General features: G+C 38.5%; 1 protein-coding gene across 3 annotated transcripts in view; it reads left to right on the plus strand.

Annotated features, from left to right (window-relative positions):
- The window catches only part of BBIP1 (BBSome interacting protein 1), a 46,431-nt gene that overhangs the window by 30,228 nt on the left and 2,687 nt on the right, over positions 1 to 13,516 (plus strand). The gene's annotated exons all lie outside the window — the stretch shown is intronic.

Raw genomic sequence — 13,516 nt, forward strand, 5'->3', positions numbered from 1 at the left:
GCCTTTTTATCCTTGGCAATTATACAGGTGTGTTTTAGAGCTGTGAGTTCTGCATCTTGAGCGCTAATATTAGAGGGCAGTGAAGCTGACCACTCAGTGGAAAATTCTATGACTACAGCAGCTCCAGTGTAACGTGTGCCATCCCTCATAAAAGAGGAACAATCAGTAAATAAGACCAGATCTGAAGTGTCTAAGGGAGTGTCCAAGAGATTATCTCAAGAATTTTCTGCCACAGACACTAGTGTTTCACAATTGTGTAATGGTTCTCCTGAAGTTGATATTTGGAAGGAAGGTTCCAGGGTTAAGGATTGTACAGTGTTTTAAGGTAATGTTTTCACTGTTTAACAATGTTATTTCATACCTTGTAATTCACTGATCTGAGATTGCCTGTGTTCTATGCCTTAGCAACAATGCTTCTACCTCATGTGGACACATAATTGTTAATGGGCATCCCAATACTAGATCAACAAGTTTTTGTCACTAGTAAGACTATAGCAGCTACTCCTCTAAGACATGGTGCTCCTGATGCTACTTGGTCCAGTTGGGCAGAATAATAAGCAATTGGGAGCTAAGAAGGTCCCAAAGTCTGAGTTAAAACACCTGAAGCTACCCCTCTTCGCTCATGTACATACAAAGTAAATGGCTTGTTGTAATCTGGGATGCCTAGAGCAGGGACAGACAGGATAGCCTATTTTAGGTCTGATAGAGTTGACAGGTGTTCTGGCTCTTAATTTGAGGGGTTCCGGGACTGAATCCCTTGTTAGTGCTATAAGGGGTTTAGTAATTTCCCCATAGCAAGGAATCCATTGTCTACACAACCCTGTTGCTCCTAAAATTGCTCTCAACTGTTTCTTTGTGGTAGGAGAGCTTAAATTTTGAATATTTTCAATTCATTTGGGAGAAATAGAGTGGGCACCAGCAATCAGGATGAACCCCAAATATTCTATTTTAGGGAAACACCACTGAACTTTATTCTTTGAGATCTTATGCCCTCTTTTGTATAGTTCCAAAAGAAGGTGTTTATTATCTTCTTGACATGCTTCTGCATCTGTTGAAGCCAAGAGCAGATCATCTACATATTTGATTAATTTACTATTTTTAAATGTTATATTATCTGTGTCTTGGCTCAAAATTTGTGCAAATAAACTTGGGCTTTCCACGAACCGTTGTGGCAGACGACTTCATGTATACTTAGAGCCCTTCCAGGTGAAAGCAAAGATATGCCTGGAGTTTTCATGTATGGGTATGGAAAAAAAGATTGAGCACAAGTCTACTGCTTTAAAGTATGTAGCTATGCTAGGAATAGAAGAAATAATAGTATTGATGTTGGAAACTAAGGAGTGTCTCTTTTTAACGTGGTTGTTCACAGCCCTCAAATCCTGTACAAATCTATAGAGGTGCTTCCCATCGGGTCCTATTTTTATTTTTGTTTTTGTTTTTAACAGGCAGGATGGGCGGATTATATTCAGATTTACAAGGAATTATTATTCCCTGGTCAATTAATGAGTTGTAAGAATTAAAATAGTTGAGGCCATAAACTGTAGTGAGTTAAAATAGTGGAAGAATTAAATTGTTGTAGATAAAAGAGTGGATGAGTAAATTGTGACCACAGAAAATATGTTTTCTCTACAGTGTCTTGTTTCAAATAAAATATAAGGTGGTCGCCAGGGAAATATTCCCAATTATGAATATACCCAAGTCAACTGGGTTTTATAGAGAATTTAATTAATAATACAGTGAGGAATTAAAGAAAGAGAGAAAAAGGAAATAATGAGAAAAGGATAGGCCAGGGCAGCCCTGGCCAACCCAGGCCTAAGCCTTAAGAGAAAGATCAGTCAGTCCTAAATCACTCACCACAAGATCTGTCCAAGCAAGGATTCTAGTGACACCAGGCCAGCTTCATCTCAGCTGACTCCACCAGCTCAGTGCCTGAATCTGAATGTCTCTGAATGAATCTGAGCTCCTATTTAAAGGGAATTTTCTCCTATGTCTCCTCCCCTAAGTTCTCCCATCTACCAATCACAGTAGACGTTTTTCAAAGGACAGACCATTCTTAGTTCACACCTGAGTAGACTAATCTTTTGAGTAATTCACACCTGAGTAGACTAGAATCTCTGAGTAAGTTTTCACCTCTTTGCTCCTTGTAAGTTCACAAGTTGCCTGACCTTTATAGGTACTTAGCACCCTTTTGTATTAGTCCTAAAATAGGCATAGCTTAAGAACTTTTGTCCCACTATAAGAATGGGTTTAAGTACTTTTCATTGTTCAGAAAAGAGTCTACAACTTTATCTTCCCCTAAGGCATGCTTAAATATGGTGAAGTAGAGTTCTCACATTCCTGATCTAAGTAGCTTCACTGCCCAAATGGGGAATGGTCTCAATGGGGAATAGTCTTAACCCAACCTTATGAAATAGGGTCTGGGAATTTTTAACATTCACAAGTCTGAGAAATTTCAAGATTCACAGAGTTTAGTACTGGGGTAATACCTTGAGAGGGGATACTGAGAGATGGAAGGAGGTGGGCTAGATTTAGTTTTTATCTGCACAGGAACAGCCAACTTAAGTAAGCCAACATCAGAAGATGTGACCCAAAGAGACTCCGGTATATCTGCAGGTATTACAAAGGTGGGATGCTCTTTCCCCTCCTGACTCTGAGAGAAGTACAGGGAGTCATTTTAAAGATTCCTCAGGTACTTCCAATGATAAGGAACCATCTGGGGAGCAAGTTATTGTGGCTCTGAGTTTGCATAGAAGGCCCCTCCCCAGCAAATTTAAAAGGGAGTCAGCCATCAAAAGGAAGGATTGTGGTACTTCTAGAGGTCCTACAGACACCATTCTAGGGGAAAGTTTTTTAAATCTTTGGGGTATCCCTGACACTCCCGTTACATTCTCTGAGCCAGTGGAATAGCAATGTAAATCAGGTGTACTCTTTAATACAGAGTTGGAAGCTCCAGTGTCTAGAAGACAATCATAATAGTGTTACCCACCTTTAAGGTAACATGAGGCTCTTCAGTATGGGGGGATAGTAGATAGGGACAATGGGTAGTAGGACATCAGAGTCCAGAAAATCAAAGGTTGTATCCTCTGATTTCTGTGCCCCAGCCCCCTGCCCCCCGGGCACCTTCATAGTATTTGGGGAGTTCCTTGGGCACCCCCTTGAGGGGCATTAGCACCCCCCAAGTATTTTTTGGATGAGCACCACTTAAATTATATTGTTGTGGAGTCATTTGGTTTGATTTATCATTTTCCCAATATCTATTACTATAGTTATCAGTCCTAACATTGTGGTTTCCATTATCATTATTATAGTTATTTCTATAATTATCACTTCTGTAGTTGTTATTAAACTGCATATTCCTTCTGAGTGCCCGGAGTAAAGTTCTACACTCTACCATTCTGTGGCCCTTCTCACAGAATTGACAGGTAATGGATCGATAATTAGATTCCTGGAGAGGGGCAAGTGCCATTGGTTGAATAGCATGCCCACTGTTCAGTTTAGTAATCATATCTTTTAAATATCTCAATTATTTCTTCACTTCCTCCATGAGATTATTATTTTCTTCCTCCTTTTCTTTGTTTCCCTTTGAAACATATAGAGCTGTTTTCCGCAATCCATCAAGGTCCATCTCCGGCCATCTTGGGCAATGTGTTCTAAAATAATATCTTATCACTTTTCAAGAGTTATTGACAAAGTGCCTTCTAATTTGTCTTATGCAATTTTCTTAAGAAAGGTCAAAATCCAGGTATCAACCCCCAAACTCAATTATTTTGTCCATGAATCTGGAGGGTGTCTCTTCCTCATTTTGCTTAATTCTTTCAAATTCTGTCCACTTATTTCTTAGGAAGTAAACGGTATATTGTGCCTTAGAATCACCACATCCCTGTTGCATCCTATTTCAGGTACTTCTCGTAGAGGAAAAGGGCCTGCAATTAAATTTAGTACCTGTGGGTCAATTTGACTAGAACAAGTTTCTTTAGAAGGACAAGATTTCCTTGGGGCTGGAATTAGTTTTTGGGTAGGAGGACATTTCCTTGAGGCTGGAATTGGTTTTGGGGTAGGAGAAGGAACAGGAGAAACTGGGATTTCAGAAGTTTGGGTTTCAGGAAATGGGTCTTGGGGATTAAGTTCAGCCAAGATTTGCAGACCATGAGAGAACAAGTCTGTTAGCTAAGCTATAGGGAAGGTGTTTTCCATTTCCATTTCGGGGAAGGGAATTTCCTCATTTAGAGGTTCAGAAACAGGTTTGTCAGGTTCAGACCTGTTTTTGTTGAGGTGGATATTTGCCAATTGATCCTGTAAGAAGCATTTTAAATTATCCAATTGGGTTTGCATGTTCTCTATTTTAGCCTCAAATTTTTTTATGTTTTCCTGTGTTTTAGCTTCAGATTTTTTTATGTTTTTCTGTACTTTAGCTTCAGGTTTTTGCATAATTTCCTTTATTTTAGCTTCAGATTTTTGCATGGTTCCCTGTATTTTAGCTTCAAATTTTTTTTTTACATTAGCATTTCTTATCACAGTATTTAGGAGTACAAAAATGAAATTACCTAATAACATAAGAAATTGGAGGTATCCTAAAATCCTTAATTCCCCTAATTCTTCAATCGCCATATAGATGTCGAAGAATGTAGTATTCATTTATATATATAAATATATAGTAGTTATTTCCCTAGGGGGCCTCACAAAACACATGGGGAGCAGGACAAGGCCAAAACTTTCTCCAGATTTTTCTCAGTGCTAATTAAGAGTAATCTAGGCAGTATTGTCAGTGAAGGTTGCCTTATTGGTTGTTTGTTCCCTAAGTGAAAGGGGATTCATAGGTAAACAGCTTCCCCAGTCCTGCCACTTTTAGGTTTAAAAAAAGGCTATGTTCAATTCAAATTAAGGAGAAAAGAGAGAAAAAAAGGTTTTATACTCACCTGCTCTAGCAGCTGTGTTTTGAAGCTGAGTTAGCTGTTTAAAAGACTGACTGACTTGAGGAAGTAATAAAGAGAGAAAGGAAAGAGATTTCACAGAAATTTGAGGGTCCTTGTCACACCCTTCGTGGATTAGCCAGACTGAAAGGATAATTTAGGGTCATGACCTAATCTAAGTTTGATTTTTGGTCGCCAGGGGATATCCCAAATAAAATACCCAAGTCAGTTTGGAAACCTATGGGGGTTTAATCAATATAGAGGGAAGGGATCAAGGAGAAGAGAGAGGAAAAGGGTATAGGATTTCACCCACCTGCCCTGTGCCAGGGGGAGTTCAAAGTCCTCCACCACAAAGTTTCTGAAGAAGATTAGAGGCTTCCAAGTGGATAGTGTTTGGAAGGTAAAGGAGGGAAAAGCAGCCTAAACTCCAAGAGAGCTCAGAAAAGACGCCTCACCTGAACTAGGTTACTAGGCTTCCTCCAGTATGGTGTCAAGGAAAACTCACCGCTAAACCGGACAATAGCTGCCACCATGCCAAGACCCTTAGGAAGGTGCCGCCAGCCACCTCTCCGCCGCAAGAGCCCCAAAAGAGGAAGTGATGTGAAATATATAAACGGTTTTACATCACTTTCCTGCATCTCACCTGTACCAATGGTAGCTTAAGCTTGACTTAGGACAGCCCAGGGGTCTGGCAGCTATTTCTGATTTGTCATTTGCTAGCACATGTCTTTCATAGGCCATCCTCCTAGATACTTAATCCTTAAGTATGGGTATAGACATTCCTGATTTTGTTAGACTAATTAGGGTGGATAATCTAAAGTTCACAGGTCCTACAATAAACACTGGCCAAAAGCTTCAATGAATGAATGAATCTTTTCCTACAGTTACCACACTCCAATGAATTTGTTGAAATAGAAGCCAAGCAGCATTGCTAGGCACTTCAAAGTAACACAAGAAAAACAGAGCTTTTAAATTGAGGAAAACCCCAAAACTGGTCTGCCTTAAGTCCTCACACCTAGATAAGAAGATGTTTTGTTGTTCATCTCCTCAGCAATTATGATGGATAGTGAAAGCTGATGAAAAGTGCAATGATCCTCTCAGCAGGTCAAGGGGTACTAACCTACAAACGGCTTTATTCACATTAATCATATCTATCACAGAGTATTGTAGAAACCTAGTAAATGATCATAGAATTCTTTGTTGTAATAACATTACAAGAGCGTTGTTTAGGTGATTTGATACCATCCAATCAAATTATAGAATATCATATACATAGAAGATTGATTATGTGTCAAAGAAGCATGTATCAAAAAACCTATATAATATACGAACCACAGTACGAAGGCAGAGCACTATGTGTGATGCCTGCATGCATGGGTTGAATGCACAGTGTGTCTCATCACTGCCTTATTCTGACCCTGACACCCAATCTGGGCAGAGAGACCCTAGGTCCTCAGAGGGGCTGCTGGACAGACCCCTATATTGGGGGGGGGAGTAATATATATTCAGTAAACCGTATCTCATTTTACATAATCTCAACCTGCACAAATTCAGATATACTCAATGAGTATTAAAAATAAAAGCAGAAAAATATGTAAAAATTTTTAATTACACAGTAAATCTGCACCATTTTCCTAAGTGACTTTCAGCAGTTAGTCCACCTATCCCACTCTCTAAGAAGCGTTAATATGAGTGATTATATTGTTTTACACCAAACATTGGCTTGCATCAGTCTCTGTCTGAAGTTCTTGCTTGTAACAAGTTTTGTCCCCATCAGAGCAGTGTTTCTCTTTGTATCATTAATACTATTCTGTTATTAATAATGGCCCCAGAGTAGTATTGAGTACTGATGCTAGTAGCTCAGATAAATCTAAAAGAAGTCATTAAGTGTCTAGATATAAAGTTTGTATAATAAATGCTTATTAAATAATTGTGTTTGCTATTATGCATGATTTTCAGCTTATATGAAGTAAGGTATTGGAATGTGTTCATCATGTAAAACAAGATCCTAGTTACTAACAAAATGTTAATGATAGGAATGCAGTCAGAAAAGTTTAGAGATCCATGGCCTAGATTAGATCTTTGAAGTGTAAGGTCTCTCCTAGATCTAGAGTTTTCTGGAAATTCACAAATCTGCTCCCCTTAGTTAGTGAAAGACAATCTGTGCTATTTTCCCTTGTTCTTTTCCTAGTAGTTGTTTCTATATATAGCATCACTGCTACTTCCCTGTTGCCCACTATGCTTCTTCTATGATAGGCAAATTAACTTTCCCAAAAGGTATGAGAGTAAGTTCCTACTTAAGGTTAACCTTGCAAAGAAAACACCTTTAAAAATACTATGTATAGAATATGCTGGTAAAGTATTAAAAAGGCATCAGGCATAAAAATTATCAAAGTGAGAGTAAAACCTCCACCAAAGTCGTACATGGAAAAGTAAGCTAGCTTCTGTAACAAATTAGAGTAGAACAATGAATGGATTGTATGCCTGTCATCTCAGAAGCAACCTTTTGAAGGGCTTTTATTACCATATCAGGTTATGAATTTGGAGCTCCAGTTCATCTTGAATAAGTCTATAAGATATAGAGAGATTATGATTTGCAGTGATGGATAAAGTATCCATTCCAGTGATATCACACAGTCTCTTAAATTGTTTACTTGTTTTTTAAGTCCCAAAATACTCATGACTTTCATTTGCTTTTCTAAGTTGGGAGGAGGATTTGAACCTCACTCTGACAGGTTTGTTTTCTGAAAATTATAACTAAAAACTTAAGAATGAAGGGAAAATGCATTATTTACAGAGCTGCTGCAATTTGGCACCAGGCAATTACAACATTATTTTTGCATGTACAGCATTTTTTGTGCATACAGCATTTGAACTAGCCCACCAAAATGGCCATTCAAAGGTCATTCTACTCTTATTAAGGATGCTTCACCTTTATAGCATCACCCCATGAGCTGAGTGGCTTTGTACATGATCCCTGCACATTTCCAGAGCCACGGAGCCAAACTAATGGAATTAGCTCAGTATCTTGGAGTGTGTAGAACTATAGCCGAGAAGCACAAAGCTATAGCAACACAATTGTGTATCCACTAAGAAACTGCTCTTAAATTATCTTTAAAAGTGCCTTGAGCATAATAATAGCTTAATACATGCTTGCTTATTGAATTGAATCATCTTAAGTTTCTGAATAGCTGATATGGCTGGTGTGCTTGCTGATAAAGCAGTTTCCTGGGAGCTTTGTGACAAGCTCATTACCTTGGATTATGTGGAAGGAAGGTGAAAGGATTTCTTTTCTTTCTAGCAAGAGTGCTGTTGGTCTTGTTCCTCTGAAGTCAAAGAGAGAATTATGTTTAATGTTAACCTTTATGTTTATCTATCTTTTATCCCTCTTTTAACTTAGAAAGCTACTCAGTGGCAAGAAGGATTGTAATTTCCATTGACAGAAACATAATAGCAAATTGTACAGAGTGTGAGTGAACATGAAGAAGGGACAGAGTTTGTTAAATGAAAAATCTGTATAACATTTAATAGGGTAGATGGCCTTATACCTGGCCATGTCATAGAAATCTTGTATGAGAATTGGAAGGGGACTTACAAGGCCTTCTAATCCAACACATACACAGCCAAAGGCCCCTTCTACTCATAATCAAAAATGCCATCATCTAGCTACCACCCAAAAATCTACAGTAATGGGGAGCTACTCCCTACCTCCTAAAGCAGTCCTTTCTACCTGTACATATCCCTAATTGTTAGGAAATTCTTCATAATATCATGCTCAGCTTTCTCTTCCTCTTGCAATTCCACTGATTGCTCCTAGTTCTGCCCATTTGGGACCAAGTAAAACAATGTAATCTCTGCCACATATCATCCTTCAAATATTTGGGGGAAAAAAATTGTCACATAAGTTAACCTTTCTCCAGGATAAGTATCCCTGGCTCCTTCAACTAATCCTTCTATAATATAGGTTTTAGTCCCCTGACCATTCTGGTCACCTTCTGGATGTACTCTGCCTTGGTAATGACTTTCCTAATATCCAAAACTGAATTTAGTATTTGAGATAGATATACCTATATAATCTGACCAGGTTAAAGGAGAGCATCCCTCATTCTGGATACTTTTTTGTTCTAAGTCAACCTAAAATAGCATTTCCTTTTTTTTACTATGTTCCTCTGCCAACTTGGTTCACTGAAACCTTCATATCTTTTTTTACTTGTTATTTTTTAATCCATGTATAAAATGTTCTGTTCTACTAAATTTCATCTTAATAATTGCATTAGTCTTTTCAGACTTTCTGGATTCTAAATTTGTCACCCATAGACATGAATAGGCATAATGATCCTGCCTTTTAAGAACTTAGAATCTAGTAGACAAAGAGGCAGCTGTTGCTCAGTGGTTAAGAACACTGAGTGTGAGTTTAGGAAAATAATTCAAATCTAACCTCAGACACTTCCAAGCTTTGTGACCTTGGACAAGTAGCTTAATCTCTGATTGCCTGACAAAAGCATCCACTGCATTTACTGAAAAAAAGAAATGTCAAAACACTCCATTATCCTAGCCAAGAAAAATGATTAGTCCCAGTCACAGAGTTGGATACAACTGAATGACTAAACAACAAAAAAAGATAAGATAGGTAAAAGGATAGAGTTTTTAAAAATTATGAACCTGCTAAAAGGAAGAATGTTAAAGTTTTAGTAGGAGACTAAGATGAGGAATTAAAAGATGAACTGTAAAATAAAAAAGGCCACCATCAAGGATTGCATCTGTAAGACTAAACTATCATAAGAAGACAAATAGCTATTCCCACACTAATATGTTTCTAGGCATCTTTGAAATACTTTCACATTCACAAATTGTGGATATCATAATCAGGGTCTTTTGAATACTAAGAGCAGTAGTATAAAGTCACAAATATAACTATTTAGAAATATACTCGGTATGTTAGAGAGAAAAGGACAGGCAAGATATCGGGAAAAAATAGTAATTTACATAAAGAATGAATCATTTCCAAGCATTTTAGTAGCATTATGCTAATATTAAATGGTAAATAAAACACATAAAATGTGTAAATGATAAATGATAAAACAATAAATCATCCAGGTTCTGAACCTAGGTGGTTGGAGGGATAATGGTAATCTCAACAGAAATAGGGAAGTTAAGATGGGGGTTAGATAAATAGTTCACTTTTAGACTCATTGAATTATCAGTTTAGGGGAGGTCCCACTTGAAATATTTATTAGAAATGCACAGCTAAAGATGGAGACTTAGAGTAATAATGTTGATAGCTAGTATTTATGTAGTGCCTACAATGTGCCAGGCACTGTACAACAACTTTGAGAGATGGGTGATATATCTATTTTACATATGAGGAAATTTGAGGCTGAGGTTAAGTGACTTGTCCAAGGCACAAAGCTAATAGGTGTCTAAGGTTGGATTTGAAACCAATTCTTCTGATTCCAGACTCACTTTATGTATTGTACCACTACACCTAGCTGCCTCTAAGATTGGGAGCCATCCTCATAGAGCCCACATTGGAACTGATGAGGTCACCAAATAAGTGTATAGAGAATATGAGCACAAGAGGACAGAATCTTGGGGTACAACCCACAATTAAGGGGTATAAACATGTTCTGGTAAAGTGGCTATATTATCCACGCAGAAGCTTGTGGCTGGATTTCTAAAATAGGTGCTGAAGGGTTTGCTTGTGGGAATGGGAAGTGGGTGGCCCCGACACAGAAGAGGAAGGGGAAGCAGGGGAATCTAAGAGGCTAGGAGCAGGTTCATTTGTGTATACTAACTAGCTGTGGGAGCAGAGAGGACAGGCTCCAGCAGAGACCAAACCATATAGCCACCTTTAATGTGATCCTGTTGTGAAAGTTGAACAGTAATATTGCATCAGCATAATTAGCATCAAGAAAAGGGTGGGACTTTCTGGGGAGACCTTAACATACAAAAAAATTACCCCATGCTGAGATTTGTATTCTCAGCCTTGTCCAAGATCATCTTTGTAATATACCCTCTGTTGTACTGTAAGATGGCTCCTGATCAAAGTGGTCCAGTATATTGTGCTCGAGATTTTCGAATGTTTGTCACAGAATGTTCTTGATAATATATGTACTATTTGTCTGATCCAGTTACCATGCTTTTTTCCAGTGATGTCTGATTATAAATTATAATAATTGGCTTAACGCCATGATGGAGAGCCTATGGCATGTGTGCCAAAAAGGGCATGCAGAGCCCTCTGTGTGGGCACACCTGCTGTCACCCATTAAGAGTTTCTTACTAGAAAGGCAGAGGAACTCAAGACAGAGCTTCTCCCCTCCTCTTCTCCATGGGCCAGAGGATATTCCTCACTTTCTGCCACCCCCCCACCCCTCCGCCTTGCAGCCAAGGGGTGGAGGATGCAGATGGACTCTGTCTCTCTCTGTCTCTGTCTCTCTCTCCCCTCCCCTCCCCCCCCTTTACCCCTTTCTCTCCCTCCCCCCCCCCCCCAGCATTACTGGCTTAAAGAGTTTCTTCTCACGTTTATGCATATTTGATACTTTGTGAAAACTTACATCTATTATCAAATGAGCACTCTTCCTACTTCAAAATTGTGACCTTATAATGAGGCATTTAAAAGACTGGGAGCCATAAACTATAAGAATTAAAATGGTTGAGGTTGTAAACTGTAGTGATTAAAATAGTGGAAGACTTAAATTGTAGTAGATATAAGAGTGGGTAAGTAAATTTGTGACCGCAGAAAATGTTTTCACTACAGTGTTTTGTTTTTAAATCAAATATAAGGTGGTCGCCAGGGAAATAGTCCCAATTATTCAAATATACCCAAGTCAGCTGGGTTTTATAGAGATTTTAATTAATACAAATGAGGAATTAAAGAAAAGAAAGTAAGAAAGGAATAAGTATGAAGGGCCTTAAGCCAACATGGCCTAGACCTGAGTCTTAATAGAGAGATCAGTCAGTCTTTAATCACTCACCATAAGATCTGTCCAAGCAATGATTCTAGTGACACCAGGCCAGCTCCATCTCAGCTGACTTAACCAGCTCAATTCCTGAATCTGCACTGTCCCCGAGAGTCTCGAGAGAGACCCTTCAAGGCAGCCTTTCCCAGCTGACTGTTTCAGAATGAGTCCCTTGAGCTCCTATCTGAGCTCCTATTTAAAGGGCAATTTCTCCTATGTCACGTCCCCTAAGTCCTTACATCTACCAATCACAGTAGACGTTTTTCAAAGGACTGACCATTCTTAATTTACATTTTGTTATCACCTTCTTAATTCACATCTTGCTCTCACCTTTTCTGGGTAGACTAAAACTTCTGAGTAATTCACATCAGGAAAGCTCTAAGTTTTCACCTCTTTGCTCCTTGTAAGTTCACAAGTTGCCTGACCTTTATAGGTACTTAGCACCCCTTTCTAAAAATAGGCATGGCTTAAGTATGGGTTTTAGTACTTTTCATTGTTCTGCAAGGCGTTTTCTTCCCTAAAGCAAGTCTTAAGTACGGTGGAGTAGAGGTCTTCCCATTTCTGATCTAAGTAGAGTTCTCACATTTTAGATCTAAGTAGCTTCATTGTTTAAAATGGGGAATGGTCTTAACCAAATGTTCTAAGGTAGAGTCTGAGAATCTTTTTTTTTTTTTTTAATTTAAAACCCTTACCTTCTGTCTTGGAGTCAATACTGTGTATTAGCTCCAAGGCAGAAGAGTGGTAAGGGCTAAGCAATGGGGGTTGTGACTTGCCCAGGGTCACACAGCTGGGAAGTATCTGAGGTCATATTTGAACCTAGGACCTCCCGTCTCTAGGCCTGGTTCTCAATCCACGGGGCTACCCAGCTGCCCCCTCTGAGAATCTTTTAACATTCACAAGTCTGAGAAATTTCAAGATTCACAATAAACAGTAGAAGTTTCTATAAGTGAAATGTGTTTTACCTTGTCTCAAAGCAAGATGGTTTTTAAGGGATAGCTAATTGTTTGCCACAAGAAATGAGACTCCCTGTGTTTATCATTTATTTCTCTTTACCAACATGCCCTAATTCTCTCTACCCTTCTTGCCTCCTTACTTCATTTCCAACTGTAGGAGAGATGCTAGGATTCACAGGCATTATTTTGTCCTCCATTTTCCAGAATCAGTGATGCTTTAAGCCCCAGACCTTAAATTTGAAAGTAAAGGCGATTCTAAATATAAATGTTGTCTTATAATCATTTTTAAATCATCCATCCTCAGAGACAGAAATACCAAAGCTCCGTGGTCACTTTTCATTTTTAATTGAAAGTTTTTATTAACATAAGGAATTGTAGAAAGGAAGGAAACATTTTAGGATATGAAACTTCCAATTATATATTTTCTATTGGGTCCTCAGCTTTGGAATTTGGACTTGACCACTCAGGGGCCCTTGCAGCTCTTATGAGACTATGACAAAATATTACTACCATCTAATTAGGGAGATTCTCAAATAGTAGTAAAAGTTGCCAAGGAGGCAGTGTTCCAATTACAAGATTTTCACATTACTCACTTCAACCCAATCTGATGAAAAGATACTAGAGAAATTATATAAGCAGTGAAAACTGTTCATCTACTTCTTGACTTGAATTACACCAGCAATACTTTATGGAG

This window comes from Monodelphis domestica, chromosome 1 (assembly GCF_027887165.1).
Source record: "Monodelphis domestica isolate mMonDom1 chromosome 1, mMonDom1.pri, whole genome shotgun sequence".
NCBI classification, from domain to species: Eukaryota; Metazoa; Chordata; class Mammalia; order Didelphimorphia; family Didelphidae; genus Monodelphis; species Monodelphis domestica.